The sequence below is a fragment of the Cervus elaphus genome, chromosome 1 (assembly GCF_910594005.1).
Source record: "Cervus elaphus chromosome 1, mCerEla1.1, whole genome shotgun sequence".
Lineage (NCBI taxonomy): Eukaryota > Metazoa > Chordata > Mammalia > Artiodactyla > Cervidae > Cervus > Cervus elaphus.
Window position 1 is genome coordinate 60,984,159 of NC_057815.1, and position 14,369 is coordinate 60,998,527.

Below are 14,369 nucleotides of genomic sequence, written 5' to 3' on the forward strand. Positions count from 1 at the left end.
TTTGCTCAGTGTTCAAATGATCTTTCAATGAATTTGTGGGGGAGAAAGTGGTCTCCCCATCCTATTCCTCCGCCATCTTAGCTCCTCCTCCCGACCCTTAAGTCTTGATCTTTCCTTTCATTCTCGAATGTATGTAAGCGTCCCAATCTTTATTGGACTTGACATATCATTAAACCCTATATTTATTCTCCCTGGAGTAGTGGATGTGACATTCTACTTTCAGTCTTCATGGTCTCCTGGACATTGGAACCTGCCTCTACCTTGGGAGCTTCTCTTTTTCCTACATCTCCATTCTTGGTCCCATAGAGTCCTCTAGTCCTTGGGCTTTATTCATCCCATTCAAACAGCCTTTGTCTCTTTTCATGATGTTTTCCCTGATACACTTGCCACTTTTCAGGTTACTTTAGTTCTTAGGCCAATCTTAACTGAATATCATCTCTTAAAATTTGCCTTTACCACCTGGAATAGGTATAAGCACCAAATGAATTCCATGTACAGAACAGCTCAGTTATAATCCTAAACCACCTAAACTCCAAGTCCCTTTGGTCAACTAAAAGGATATCTTGAAGGTTATATGCATCTCCATATAAGAGCCATCTTACTTGTTTGGATGGCTATTCTTCTCTCTTAACTCCTTTCTATACTCTATCCTGATGCACTGAAAAATTCCCTGAAACCTAATCTGCATATGTATTCCTTCCAAGTTCTCTGGTTTAGGTCTTCAAGTCTCCACTAACAGTTCCTCTCTCCAGATTTTCCTAAACTGTGAAGCATGCTCTTATAAGTAAGAGAATCTAATTCTCCCTTGGCTAGGTGGTGGCAATCTCCTTCAGATCCTCTTCCCCTTCAGTGGGATTTACCTCATTGAGTCCCACATCCCTCTGGGCAGTGACACTGTGGTTCCAACAGAGACTTTAGAAAAATAAAAGATAGGAGGTGTTAATATTTATTGAGCTCTTACTTTATGTCAAACACTGGGCTGAGCAATTCACTTTCTTTACCACTTGGCATGCAAATGAGGGTAGCTCCATGATTCAAGGCCTACCTAATGACCTCCTTTTGCTGCTAAACAATAGAATGTAGCATAGATGAAGAAATTTTCAGATAAAATTAAGGACCCAAACCAATTGGTTTTGCTTTAACCAAAAGGAAGATTATCCTGGATAGGCTCAACTTAATCAAGCAAATGGCCTTAAAGAGAGACTCAGCCCTTCTTTAGAGATAATTTTCCCTCCTGCTGACACACAGAAGTAAGCTATCATGGTGAAGGAAGGCCTATGAAAAAGATAAGGTGGCCAGGAACTGTGAACAGTCCTAAAATCACAAGAAAATTAATTAATTTTGTCAATTAATTCTGTCAATATGTATAAGCTAAGAGCAGCTTTTCTAGCTAAAACTCTAGATGAAAATACAGCTCAGTCAACACCTGGAGTGCTGCCTTACAAAACCTCGAGTACAGCACCCAGCTAAGTCATGCCAGACTCCTGACAGAAACTGGGATATATCTGTGTTTTGAGATACTAAGTTTGTGGTAATCCATTATAAAACAATATAAAAATAATACAGATTTTGATGCCTAGAAGTGGTACCTAAAAACTTGGAAATAGCTCTGAAATCAGTCAGTTGAGCAGGGACTAGAAGATCTTTGAGAGAAAGCCTATATGTTTTCAACAGACTGTTGGTAGAAATCTAATCTTTAAGTATGCCATAGTGAGAGTCAGAAGAAATTGAGGAACATGTTATTAGAAACAGAAGGAGGAAGATTCTTGTTACAAAGTGATAAAAAAAAACTTAGCAAAATTATATCCTGGAGTTATGTTCAAGAAAATACTTAAAAGCTGGTTTTCTACGTAGGGAGATTTCCAAGTAAAGTGTTAAAAATGACTCTTGAATTCTTTTTTCTATTTATGATAATATGTGAGAGAAGAATGATAAATTGAGGAAAGAACTATTAAACAAAAAGAAATCAAGACCATACGATTTTGAAATTTCTCACCATCTGTAAGAATTAAGAGATTCACAGTCTTAATCTCTGTTTAGTATGATTGTACAACTTTTCCCTAAAACTTCAGAAAGATTAAAAGGTGAAAGAATCAGGCACAAAAATAGGCCTTCTTATCATTTTAAGGATAAAGTTTCCTTAGAAAACTAGAAATAAAACTACCATATGACCCAACAATCCTGCTAGCGAGCTATATATATGCTAAGAAAACTGGAATTGAAAAAGATACCTGTACCCCAGTGCTCACTGAACTACTATTTATAATGGCTAGGACATAGAATAAAACTAGATGTCTATTGACAGATGAATGGATAGAGAAGCTGTGGTATATATATATACAACAGAATATTACTCAGCCATAAAAAGGAATGCATTTGAGCCAGTTCTTATGAGGTGGATGAACTTAGAGCCTATTATACAGAGTAAAGTCAGAAAGATAAAAACAAACATGGTATATTAACACATATATATGGAATCTAGAAAGACAGTATTGATGAACCTATTTACAGGGCAGCAATGGAAACAATCCTAAAAGATGATGCTATGAAAGTGCTGCACTCAATATGCCAGCAAATTTGGAAAACTCAGCAGTGGCCACAGGACTGGAAAAGGTCACTTTTCATTCCAATCCCAAAGAAATGTAGCATCAAAGAATGCTCACACTACCACACAATTGCACTCATCTCACATGCTAGCAAAGTAATGCTCAAAATCCTCCAAGCTAGGCTTCAACAGTACATGAACCGTGAACTTCCAGATGTTCAAACTGGTTTTAGAAAAGGCACAGGGACCAGAGATCAAATCACCAACATCCACTGGATCATCATAACAGCAAGAGAGTTCCAGAAAAACATCTGCTTTATTGACTATGCCAAAGCCTTTGACTGTGTGAATGACAACAAACTGTGAAAAATTCTGAAAGAGATGGGAATACCAGACCACTTGACCTGCCTCCTGAGAAACCTGTATGCAGGTCAGGAAGCAACAGTTAGAACTGGACATTGACAGTGGACTGGTTCAAAATTGGCAAAGGAGAACATCAAGGTTGTATATTGTCACCCTGCTTATTTAACTTATATGCAGAGTACATCATGTGAAATGCCAGGTTGAATGAAGCACAAGCTGGAATCAAGATTGCAGGGAGAAATACCATAACCTCAGATATGCATATGACACAACCCTTATGGCAGAAAGTGAAGAAGAATGAAAGAGCATCTTGATGAAAATGAAAAAGTTGAGGAGAGTGAAAAAGTTGGCTTAAAACTCAACGTTCAGAAAGCTAACATCATGGCATCTGGTCCTATCACTTCATGGCAAATATATGGGGAAACAGTGGAAACACTGACAGACTTTTCTTTTGGGGGGTTCCAAAATTAGTGCAGATGGTGATGCAGCCATGAAAAAAAGACACTTATTCCTTGGAAGAAAAGTTATGACCAACCTAGACAGCATATCAAAAAGCAGAGACATTACTTTGCCAACAAAGTTCCATCTAGTCAGAGCTATGGTAGTCATGTATGTATGTGAGAGTTGGATTATCAAGAAAGCTGAGCGCTGAAGAATTGATTTTTGAACTGTGGTGTTAGGGAAGACTCTTGAGAGTCCCTTGGACTGCAAGGAGATTCAACCAGTCCATCCTAAAGGAAATCAGTCCTGAATATTCATTAGAAGGACTGATGCTGAAGCTGAAACTCCAATACTTTGGCCACCTGATGCAAACAACTGATCCATTGGAAAAGACCCTGATGCTGGGAAAGATTGAAGGCGGGAGGAAAAGGGGACAACAGATGGTTGGTTGGCATCACCAACTCAATTGACATGAGTTTGAGTAAGCTCCGGGAGTTGGTGATGGACAGGGAAGCCTGGCGTGATGCAGTCTATGGGGCTGCAGAGTCGGACACGTCTGAGCAACTGTACTGAACTGAATGGAAACACAGACACAGAGTTCAGATTTGTGGACACAGTAGGGGAAGGAGAGGTTGAGATGAATTCAGAGAGTAGCATGGAAACACACATTACCATATGTAAAATAGATAGACAGTGGAAATTTTCTGTATGCTACAGGGATCTCACCCCAGTGCTCTGTGACAACCTAGAGGGGTGGGATGGTAGGTTGGAGGGAGGTTCAAGAGGTAAGAGATATATTGTTACTTGGATGATTCATGTTGATATATGGCAGAAACCAACACAATACTGTAAAGCATTATCCTCCAATTAAAAATAATAATAAATAAATAAAAATCATTTTAACCACACCCTCCCCAAAAAAGAGGATTTGGGTTTGCCTTACAGATATCAACCAAACTAGAAGTCCTCTAGGAAGCTTAAGGATACTGTTTCCTACTATTTCAGCAGGAGGGCAAGGCTTAGAAGGGTTTGTCTAGAAAAGATCTATAAATGTGGCTTTTGCCTAGAGGAGGAATCCCATTGACATTTACAGAAGATCCACAAAGTACTTGAGAAAATCTGTTCAGCAGATACACTACTAAGCTGATGTTGGAGAGAGTGTATGTTTATGTCTGTCAGATATAGCTGGTTTAGAATATTGTTCAACTCCCCTATTTGTTACTGATCTTCTAATTGTTTATCCATATGGAAAGTACAGCATAGAAATCTCCAACTAATTCTCGCTTCGGCAGCACATATACTGAAATCTCCAACTATTATTTTAGAACTGTCTATTTCAGCTTTCACTTCTCAATTTTTGCTTCCTATGTGTTAGAGTTCTGTTGTTAGGTTCCTAGGTTTATTATCTTCCTGACGGGTTCACATTTTAATCAATATTTAGTGTTCCTCCTTGCCTCTTGTAACAATTTTGACTGAGTCTATTTTATCTGATCTTGGCACTGATATCTCAGTTCTCTTTCAGTAACTATTTGCCTGGAATGTCCATTTCCATTCTTTTACTTTTACCTATTTGTCTTGGATATGAAATGAGTCTTTTCTAGACAGCATATAATAGAATTTTGCTTTTAAATCTATTTGGAGAATATTTACCTTCTAATAGAAGAGTTTAATCCATTTATAATTACTGATAATGAAACATTTATTTCTGCAATTTTGCTTTGTCTTTCGTATGTTTCATATCTTGTTTGTTCCTCAGTGTCACCATTAACTGCCTTCTTTTGTGTTTGGTATTTTTGTAGTGTATGATTTTGATCCCTTTCTAATTTATTTTTCTGTATATTTAAAAGTTATTTTAGCATTGGTTGTGCTGGAGCTTACAATTAAGCTCACAAACATGTAATAATCTATTTTGAATTAATATCATATTAACTTCCCTAGGTATGTAACAATTCTGATCCTACATTTCTCCATCCCTCCCCCTTTATGTTACTGTGTCACAAATCACATCTTTCTACTTTGTGTGCCCATTGAACATAGGCTTATCATTATCATTTTATGATTTGTCTTTGTGATCAAACTGGGAAAGAAAAAGGAGTCAGAAATGAAAAATACACTAATACTGGCTTATATATTTCTTTATCTGTGCTATTTCTTAAAGTGGTTTCAAGTTTACTGTCTAGTGTCCTTTCATTTCCACCTGAAGGACTCTTTTTAGCATTTCCTATAGGACACATCTAGCATCACCAACTCAATGAACATGAATTTGAGCAAACTCCAGGAAATAGTGAAGGACATGGAAGCCTGACATGCCACAGTCCACAGGGTCACAGAGTTGGACACAACTCAGTGACTTGATAAATAGGACTCATCTACTAATGATGGATTCCCTCAGCATTTATTAATCTGGGAATGTCTTAACGTCTCCTTTATTTTTGAATGATAGTTTTGCCAGGTATAGAGTTATGGGCTTTCTCTTTCTTTAGGTACTTTAAATATGTCATCCCACTGCCTTCTGGCCTCCATGGTTTCTGCTAAGATGTACAGTCCTTTTCTTCATGAGTCTCCTTTATATAGGACAGTCATTTCTCTTTATCTGCTTTCAAGGTTCTTCCTTTGTCTCTGCCTTTAAAAGTTTTATTATAACATGTCTCAGTGTGTATCTCTTGTGTTTTTCCTTTCCAAAGTTCATTGAGCTTCTTGAATGTATAGATTGATGTATTGATCATGTTGGTCATAGTTTCTTCAAAATTCTTTTACATCCCTTTCTCTCTATTCTCTCCTTAAGAAACAACCATAATTTGTATGTTCTATTATTGACGGTGTCTCAAGGATCTCATAGGCTCTCTTCATTTTTGTTCAATCCCTTGTCTTTATGTTCCTCAGACTGGATAATTTTAAATGATTTGTTTTCAAGTTCTCTGATTTTCAACTCTGACTTCTCAAATCTGATACTGAAATTCTTAGTGAATTCATTTCCTATATTGTAATTTTTAACCTAGACTTAGTTTGCCCATTTTTATAATCTGTATCTCTTTAGAGGTGTACACTGTTTCAGGAATATCATTCCCCTGGACTTACACAATTTTTGTCCATGATTTCCTTTAGTATTTTGAGCATATTTAAGCCAGTTGAATTAAAGGCCTTGCTGAATAACTTCTATGATTTGATTCTTCATAGATAGTTTCTATTAATTTTTCTGTGAATGGGTCATATTTTATTGTTTCTTTGCAAGTTTTAAAAAATTTTTTGTGGAAAACTGGACATTTTGAATGCTATAATAAGATAACTCTTGAAATCATATACTTTCTCATGCTTAGGGCTTGATTTGGTTGGTTCCTGTGAGTTTTGATTATATGTGTATCACTTTTCTACCTTTTTCTGTAAAAGTATTAGTGGTATGTGCTCTCAGAAATGTCTCCTTTATCTTCTAGTAAGTTTATGCATTGTTCTTGATGAAAGTGAAAGAGGAGAGTGAAAAAGTTGGCTTAAAGCTCAACATTCAGAAAACTAAGATCATGGCATCTCATTCCATCACTTCATGGCAAATAGATGGGGAAACAGTGGAAACAATGGCTGACTTTATTTTTCTGGGCTCCAAAATCACTGCAGATTGTGATTGCAGCCATGAAATTAAAAGACACTTACTCCTTGGAAGGGAAGTTATGATGAACCTAGACAGCATACTAAAAATCAGAGACATTAATTTGCCAACAAAGGTCCGTCTAGTCAAGGCTATGGTTTTTCCAGTGGTCATGTATGGATGTGAGAAAGTGAAAGAAAGTGAAGTCGCTCAGTCGTGTCCGACTCTTTGCGACCCCATGGACTGTAGCCTACCAGGCTCCTCCCTCCATGGGATTCTCCAGGCAAGTGTACTGGAATGGGTTGCTGTTTCCTTCTCCAGGGGATCTTCCCAACTCAGGGATCGAACTGGGGTCTCCCACATTCCAGGCAGACACTTTAAACTCTGAGCCACCAGGGAAGCCAAATGGATGTGAGAGCTGGGCTATAAAGAAAGCTGAACACAAAAGATTTGATGCTTTTGAACTGTGGTGTTGGAGAAGACTCTTGAGAGTCCCTTAGACTGCAAGGAGATCCAACCAGTCTGTCCTAAAGGAGATTAGTCCTGGGTGTTCACTGGAAGGACTGATGTTGAAGCTGAAACTCCAATACTTTGGCCACCTAATGCAAAGAGCTGACTCATTGGAAAAGACCCTGATGCTGGGAAAGATTGAGGGCAGGTGGAGAAGCAGACGACAGAGGATGAGATGGTTAGATGGCATCACCAACTCGATGGACATGGGTTTGGGTAGACTCTGGGAGTTGGTGATGGACAGGGAGTCCTGGTGTGGTGCAGTTCATGGGGTCACAGAGAGTCGAACACGACTGAGTGACTGAACTGAACTGAGTTTTTATGCCTGGAGACAAAACAAAAACATACCCAAACAACAGCAAGAAAAAAAACACCTCTCTGCATACTGGCTCAGTGTTCAGCATACCTTCAATGCCTTGTTGTTCAGTCACTCAGTCATGTCCAACTCTTTGAGACCCCATAGACTGCAGCATGCCAGGCTTTCCTGTCCATCACATCCCCCAGAGCTTGCTCAAACTCATGTCCATTGAGTCAGTGATGCCATCCAACCATCTCATCCTCTGTCATCCCCTTCTCCTCCTGCCTTCAATCCTTCCCAGAATCAGGGTCTTTTCTAATGAGTCAGTTCTTCGCATCATGTGGCCCAAGTACTGGAACTTCAGCTTCAGCATCAGTCCTTCCAATGAATATTCAGGACTGATTTCCTTTAGAATTGACTGGTTGGATCTCCTTGTAGTCCAAGAGACTCTCAAGAGTCTTCTTCAACACCACTGTTCAAAAGCATTAATTCTTTGTAGTTCATCCTTCTTTATGGTCCAACTCTCACACCCATTCTATGACATTAGCTTTCTTTGGGATTGGAATGAAAACTTACCTTTTTCAGTCCTGTGGCCATTGCTGAGCTTTTCAAATTTGCTGGCATATTGAGTGCAGCAGCATCATCTCTCAGGATTTGAAATAGCTTTACTGGAATTCTATCACCTCCACTAGCTTTGTTCATAGTGGTGCTTCCTAAGGCCCACTTGACTTCGCATTCCAGGATCTCTGGCTCTAGGTGAGTGATCACACCATCGTGATTATCTGGGTCATGGAGATCTTTTTTGTATGTGTATTCTTGCCACCTCTTCTTAATATCTTCTGCTTCTGTTAGATCCATACCACTTCTGTCCTTTACTGTGCCCATCTTGACTCCAACTTGTGCTTCATCCAGCCTGGCATGTCGCAAGATGTACTCTGCATATAAGTTAAATAAGCAAGGTGACAATATATAGCCTTGACATACTCCTTTCCCAATTTGGAACCAGTCCATTGTTCCATGACCAGTTCTAACTGTTGCTTCTTGACCTGCATACAAGTTTCTCAGGAGACAGGTAAGATGGCCTGGTGTTCCCATCTCTTTAAAGAGTTTTCTACAGTTTGTTGCAATTCACACAAAGGCTTTAGTGTAGTCAGTAAAGCAGAAGTAGCTATTTTTCTGGAATTCTCTTACTTTTTCTATGATCCAATGATCTTGGCAATTTGATCGCTGCTTCCTGTGCCTTTTCTAAGTCCTTCAGTGCTTAACCAGGTCCTTTACTATTCCGCTTTAGCCTTTAGTTTCTGCTTCTCTTGAACCTAAAGATCATTTAGAGGTATAAATCCTACACACAAGGAACTTTTTACTGTTACACTTCCCTACAAAATGTCTTTCCTCAGTCTTTCTTACCAAGTTTTCAACATGTCTATTGTTTACCTCAACCTTAACATCTTCCCCCAGATAGGAGGGACTGTCTATTTACCTTCCTTGTTTGCAAAGAATGCCCTCCACTTGGCTCTATTCTGATGGAGCTCTGTGCTGCACAAAATAAAAACCAAATTGCCTTTCTTCAGTCTTTCAATAACCCCAGAGAGCTCCAAGTAGAGAAACACAATCTTTGAGATCAGAGTCTGCTCCTTTCCCTTTGAAAGCAGGGACAAAGGTCTCACAATGGCAGCGTGGCCTATATCTTCCTGACTCTCTCAAGCAGGGGAGGAAGGTGGCCCAAAGGCAAGTAAAAGTGCCACAACACTCCCCTTCCATGTTTAAGTTGCCTTTTTCTTGATCACCATACATAAACCTTTCATTGTTTTCCAGATTTTCAATAAAGTAGAATCTGATCTTTTTTCCTCATTTATTGTTTCAGTGGAAGGATGGACCCCTGGAGTTATTTATCCCTTCATATTTGTAGATGTGCTCCCTTGCAATTTACTTTTCATAATCGTTGTGCTTAATAACTGTCTTACAAAATCCTGAACATTTACCAATTTTCTCATGAGACAGTATAGCCTGGTTCCATGATACCATGAAATATGGTCACTGAAGGCATAACAGATGTTTACAGAGGTTAATGAGAAAGCACTAAGAGGGAATCTAATAGAAAAGTTTCCCAAATCAGTCAAGAATTGAAGGCCTATATGACTGAGATTTTATTCCTCCCTGAAAATGCTCTTGTATGCTTTTCTAACCAATTTATCACTTATTCTTGTCCCCTACACATACTCCACTTCTAATCTCAATGAGAGTTTCTCACAACATAGACCCTTACCTGCTCTAGCTCTCAGTTATCAGAACTGCTGAAGATTTTAGGCTCCTTTCAACAGGCAAAGTAAGAAAATATTGCAGTATCATCAGATAAATGTCAGATAATATTTTAAATCAAGGCTTTGTAGAAGAAAATGTATGAACCAAAATTTCATAGGCTGTGTTATTATTTTAAACATTATAGTTATGACTAGGGTCATAGGACATAAAAACAGTACTAAAACATTTATTTCTAAACTAAACTTCTATTGCAAGAATGAAGTTGAGACAGAGTCTATAGTACATGACAATATTTCCTTATGTGGAAAAGTTTTCTATCCTTGCCAAGGCACTGCTGAATTAAAAAAAAAAAAAAAGAAAGAAAAGCTATTGTTTCTGGAAAATGAGAGAAAGAGAAAGAAAACTGAAAGCATTTCCACAGCAGTGGGTAGAAGCAAAGGAGGGGCTCACCTTGACAGCTGGGTAATGAATAAGGCTTATATGTGTGATGTTCCACCCAGGGGCACTCACACACATACACACACAAGATAACCCACCTTATAATCAGTAGTCATCCTCTTATAATGCTATTGTATTTATTATAACATTGTAATAATATTATAATTAACATTATATTGTTATTATTTATTATATTATATCAATTTATGTATGAATTATCTTTCTCCTTACCATGGGTGAGCAAGGCCATCTCTGTCTTCTTCAGTGAGCAATCTATAGAACCTAGAACATTCCTGGCAAAAGACCAGTATTGGTAAACACTGAAATAAATGTGGGGCATTCTTGGTTTGGGTTGCCCTGGTGGTTCAGATGGTAAAGAATCTGCCTGCAATGTGGGAGACCTGGGTTCAATCCCTGGGTTGGGAAGATGCCCTGGAGGAGGGCATGGCAACTCACTCCAGTATTCTTTGCCTGGAGAACCCCATGGACAAAGGAGCCTGACAGACCATGGGGTCACAAAGATTTGAACACGACTGAGTGACTAAGCATAGCACAGCACAACCTTGGTTTATTTTTGCTCACTCTGGTCTATAATATTTACTGTATTAAACTAGCTTAGATAAACACAAGAAAGAAGAAAAGAGTTTCATTGGTCTTAACAATCAGTAAGATGAAGAGAGAGAACAAAACTATGTTATTTAACTTAGCAACCAAAGACTGAAGGACAGGATTGTGTTATTAAAAGTCATATAGCACAACCTAATCTTATGAAAAAATAATAAACTGAATGTTCATTAGCTTATTTAGCCATCATATATTTATATTTGAGGTCTTCCCTGGTGGCTCAGATGATAAAGTATCCACGTGCAGTGTGGGAGACTTGGGTTCGATCCCTGGGTTGGGAAGATCCTCTGGATGAGGGCATGGCAACCCTCCTCCAGTATTCTTGCCTAGAGAATCCCCATGGACAAAGGAGCCTGGTGGGCTACAGTCCATGGGGTCACAAAGATTTAGGAGCGACTAAGTGCTTTTGTATTGATAACTCAGAGAGCAAAGAATCCACCTGCAGTGTAGGAAACCCAGATTCAATCCCTGGGTTGGGAAGATCCCCTGGAGAAGGAAATGACTACCCACTGGAGAACTGCCTGGAGAATTCCATGACAGAGGACCCTGGGGTACTATAGTCCATGGGGTCACAAAGAGTCAGACACGACTGAACGACTAAGCACAGCACAGCACACATAGTCACACTAAGATAATGTTTCAAGTTTTGGGAAATATTATAGTGAAAGGAATAAAGAGACTGAGAACTTAAAGAGGAGACAAACTAACTCCAACCTGTATTTATTTAGAATAGCAACGCCTAAGCTTGTCTCGGGGATAATATGAAACAATCAGGGGAACAAGACAGATGCAAAGTAAGAAATAAAGGATAAGTGAGAGAGCAAAGCTCAAAGAAGGTGGATGAACCTTATGCATTCTCTGGAGTAGAGAATGGCAAATGACTTCACTATTCTTGCTTTGAGAACCCCTTGAACAGTATGAAAAGCAAAAGATATGATACTGAAAGATGAGCTCTCCAGGTTGGTAGGTGCCAAAGAGGCTACTTGAGAAGAATGTAGAAATAACTACAGAAAGAATGAAGAGACGGAGCCAAAGTGAAAACAATGCCCAGTTGTGGATGTGACTGGTGATGGAAGTAAAGTCCGATGCTGGAAAGAGCAATATTGCATAAGAACCTGAAATGTTAGTTCCATGAATCAAGGTAAATTAGAAGTGGTCAAGCAGGAGATGGAAAGAGTGAACATCAACATTTTAGGAATCAGTGAACTAAAATGGACTGGAATTCATGAATTTAATTCAGATGACCATTCTATCTACTACTGTGGGCAAGAATCCAATAGAAGAAATGGAGTAGTCCTCATAGTCAGCAAGAGTCCGAAATGCAGTACTTAGGGGAAAACTCAAGAACGACAGAATGAAATTTGCTTGTTTCCAAGGCAAACCATTAGATACCACAGTAATCCAAGTCTATGCCCTGACCAGTAATGCTGAAGAAGCTGAAACTCAACAGTTCCATGAAGACCCACAAAACCTTCTAGAACTAACACCCAATAAGATGTCCTTTTCATTATAGAGGACTGGAATGCAAAAGCAGGAAGTCAAGAGATACCTGGAGTAACAGGCAAATTTGGCCTTGGAGTACAAAATGAAGCAGGCCAAAGACTAACAGAGTTTTGCCAAGAATAAGCACTGGTCATAGCAAACACCCTCTTCCAACAATACAAGAGAAGAGTACACATGAACATCACCAGATGGTCAATACTGAAATCAGCTTGATTATATTCTTTGCAGCAAAAGATGGAGAAGCTCTATACAGTCAGCAAAAACAAGACTAGGAGCTGACTGTGGCTCAGATCATGAACTCCTTATGGCCAAATTCAGACTTCAATTGAAGAAAGTAGGGAAAACCACTAGACCATTCAGGTATGATCTAAATCAAATCCCTTATGATTATACAGTGGAAGTGACATATAGATTCAAGGGATTAGATCTTACAGACAGAGTGTCTGAAGAATTATAGATGGAGGTTCGTGACACTGTACAGGAGACAGTGATCAAGATCATCCCCAAGAAAAAGAAATGTAAAAAGGCAAAATGGCTTTCTGAGGAGGCCTTACAAATAGCTGAGGAAAGAAGAGAAGCTAAAGGCAAAGGAGAAAAGGAAAGATAGACCCATTTGAATGCAGAGTTCCAAATAGCAAGGAGAGATAAGAAAGCCTTCCCCAGTGATCTATACAAAGAAATAGAGAAAAACAATAGAATAGGAAAGACTAGAGATCTCTTCAAGAAAATTAAAGATACCAAGGGAACTATGAAATGATGGGCAAAATAAAGGACAGAAATGGTATGGACCTAACAGAAGCAGAAGATATTAAGAAGAGGTGGTAAGAATACGCAGAAGAATTATACACAAAAGATCTTCATGACCCAGATAACCACGATGGTGTGATCATTCACCTAGAGTCAGACATCTTGGAGTACAAAGTCAAGTGGGCCTTAGGAAGCATCACTACGAACAAAGCTAGAGGACGTGATGGAATTCCAGTTGAGCTACTTCAGATCCTAAAAGATGATGCTGTTGAAGTGCTATACTCAATATGCCAGCAAATTTGGAAAACTTAGCAGTGACCACAGGACTGGAAAAGGTCAGTTTTCATTCCAATCCCAAAGAAGGGCAATGCCAAAGAATGTTCAAACTACCGCACAGTTGCACTCAACTCACACGCTAGCAAAGTTATGCTCAAAATGCTCGAAGCCAGGCTTCTACAGTAAATGAATCGTGAACTTTCAGATGTTCAAGTTAGAGTCAGAAATGGCAGAGGAACCAGAGACCAAATTGCCTACATCCATTGGATCATAGAAAATGAGAGAGAATTCTAGGAAAAAAGCTATTTCTGCTTCATTGGCTACACTAAAATCTTGGTGTGAATTGCAGCAAACTTTGGAAAATTCTTAAAGAGATGGGAATACCAGACCACCTTATCTGCCTCCTGAGAAATCTGTATGCAGCTTAAGAAGCAACAGTTAGAGCCAGACATGAAAAAATAGATGGTTCCAAATCGTGAAAGGAGCACGTCAAATCTGTATATTGTCACCCTGCTTATTTAACTTATATGCAGTGTACATCATGCAAAATGCCAGGTTGGATGAAGCACAAGCTGGAATCAAGATTGCAGGGAGAAATATCAATAATCTCAGACACGCAGATGACACTACTCTTATAGCAGAAGGCAAGGAGGAACTGAAGAGCTCCTTCATGAAAGTGAAATAGGAGAGTGAAAAAGCTGGCTTAAAACCCAACATTCAAAAAATAAAGATCATGGTATTCGGTCCCATCACTTCATGGCAAATAGATGGGGAAACAATGG

General features: G+C 39.0%; 1 protein-coding gene across 1 annotated transcript in view; it reads left to right on the forward strand.

Moving 5' to 3' along the window:
* Nucleotides 1–14,369, forward strand: part of LOC122694965 (interferon-induced very large GTPase 1-like) — a 1,416,129-nt gene that overhangs the window by 1,216,408 nt on the left and 185,352 nt on the right. The gene's annotated exons all lie outside the window — the stretch shown is intronic.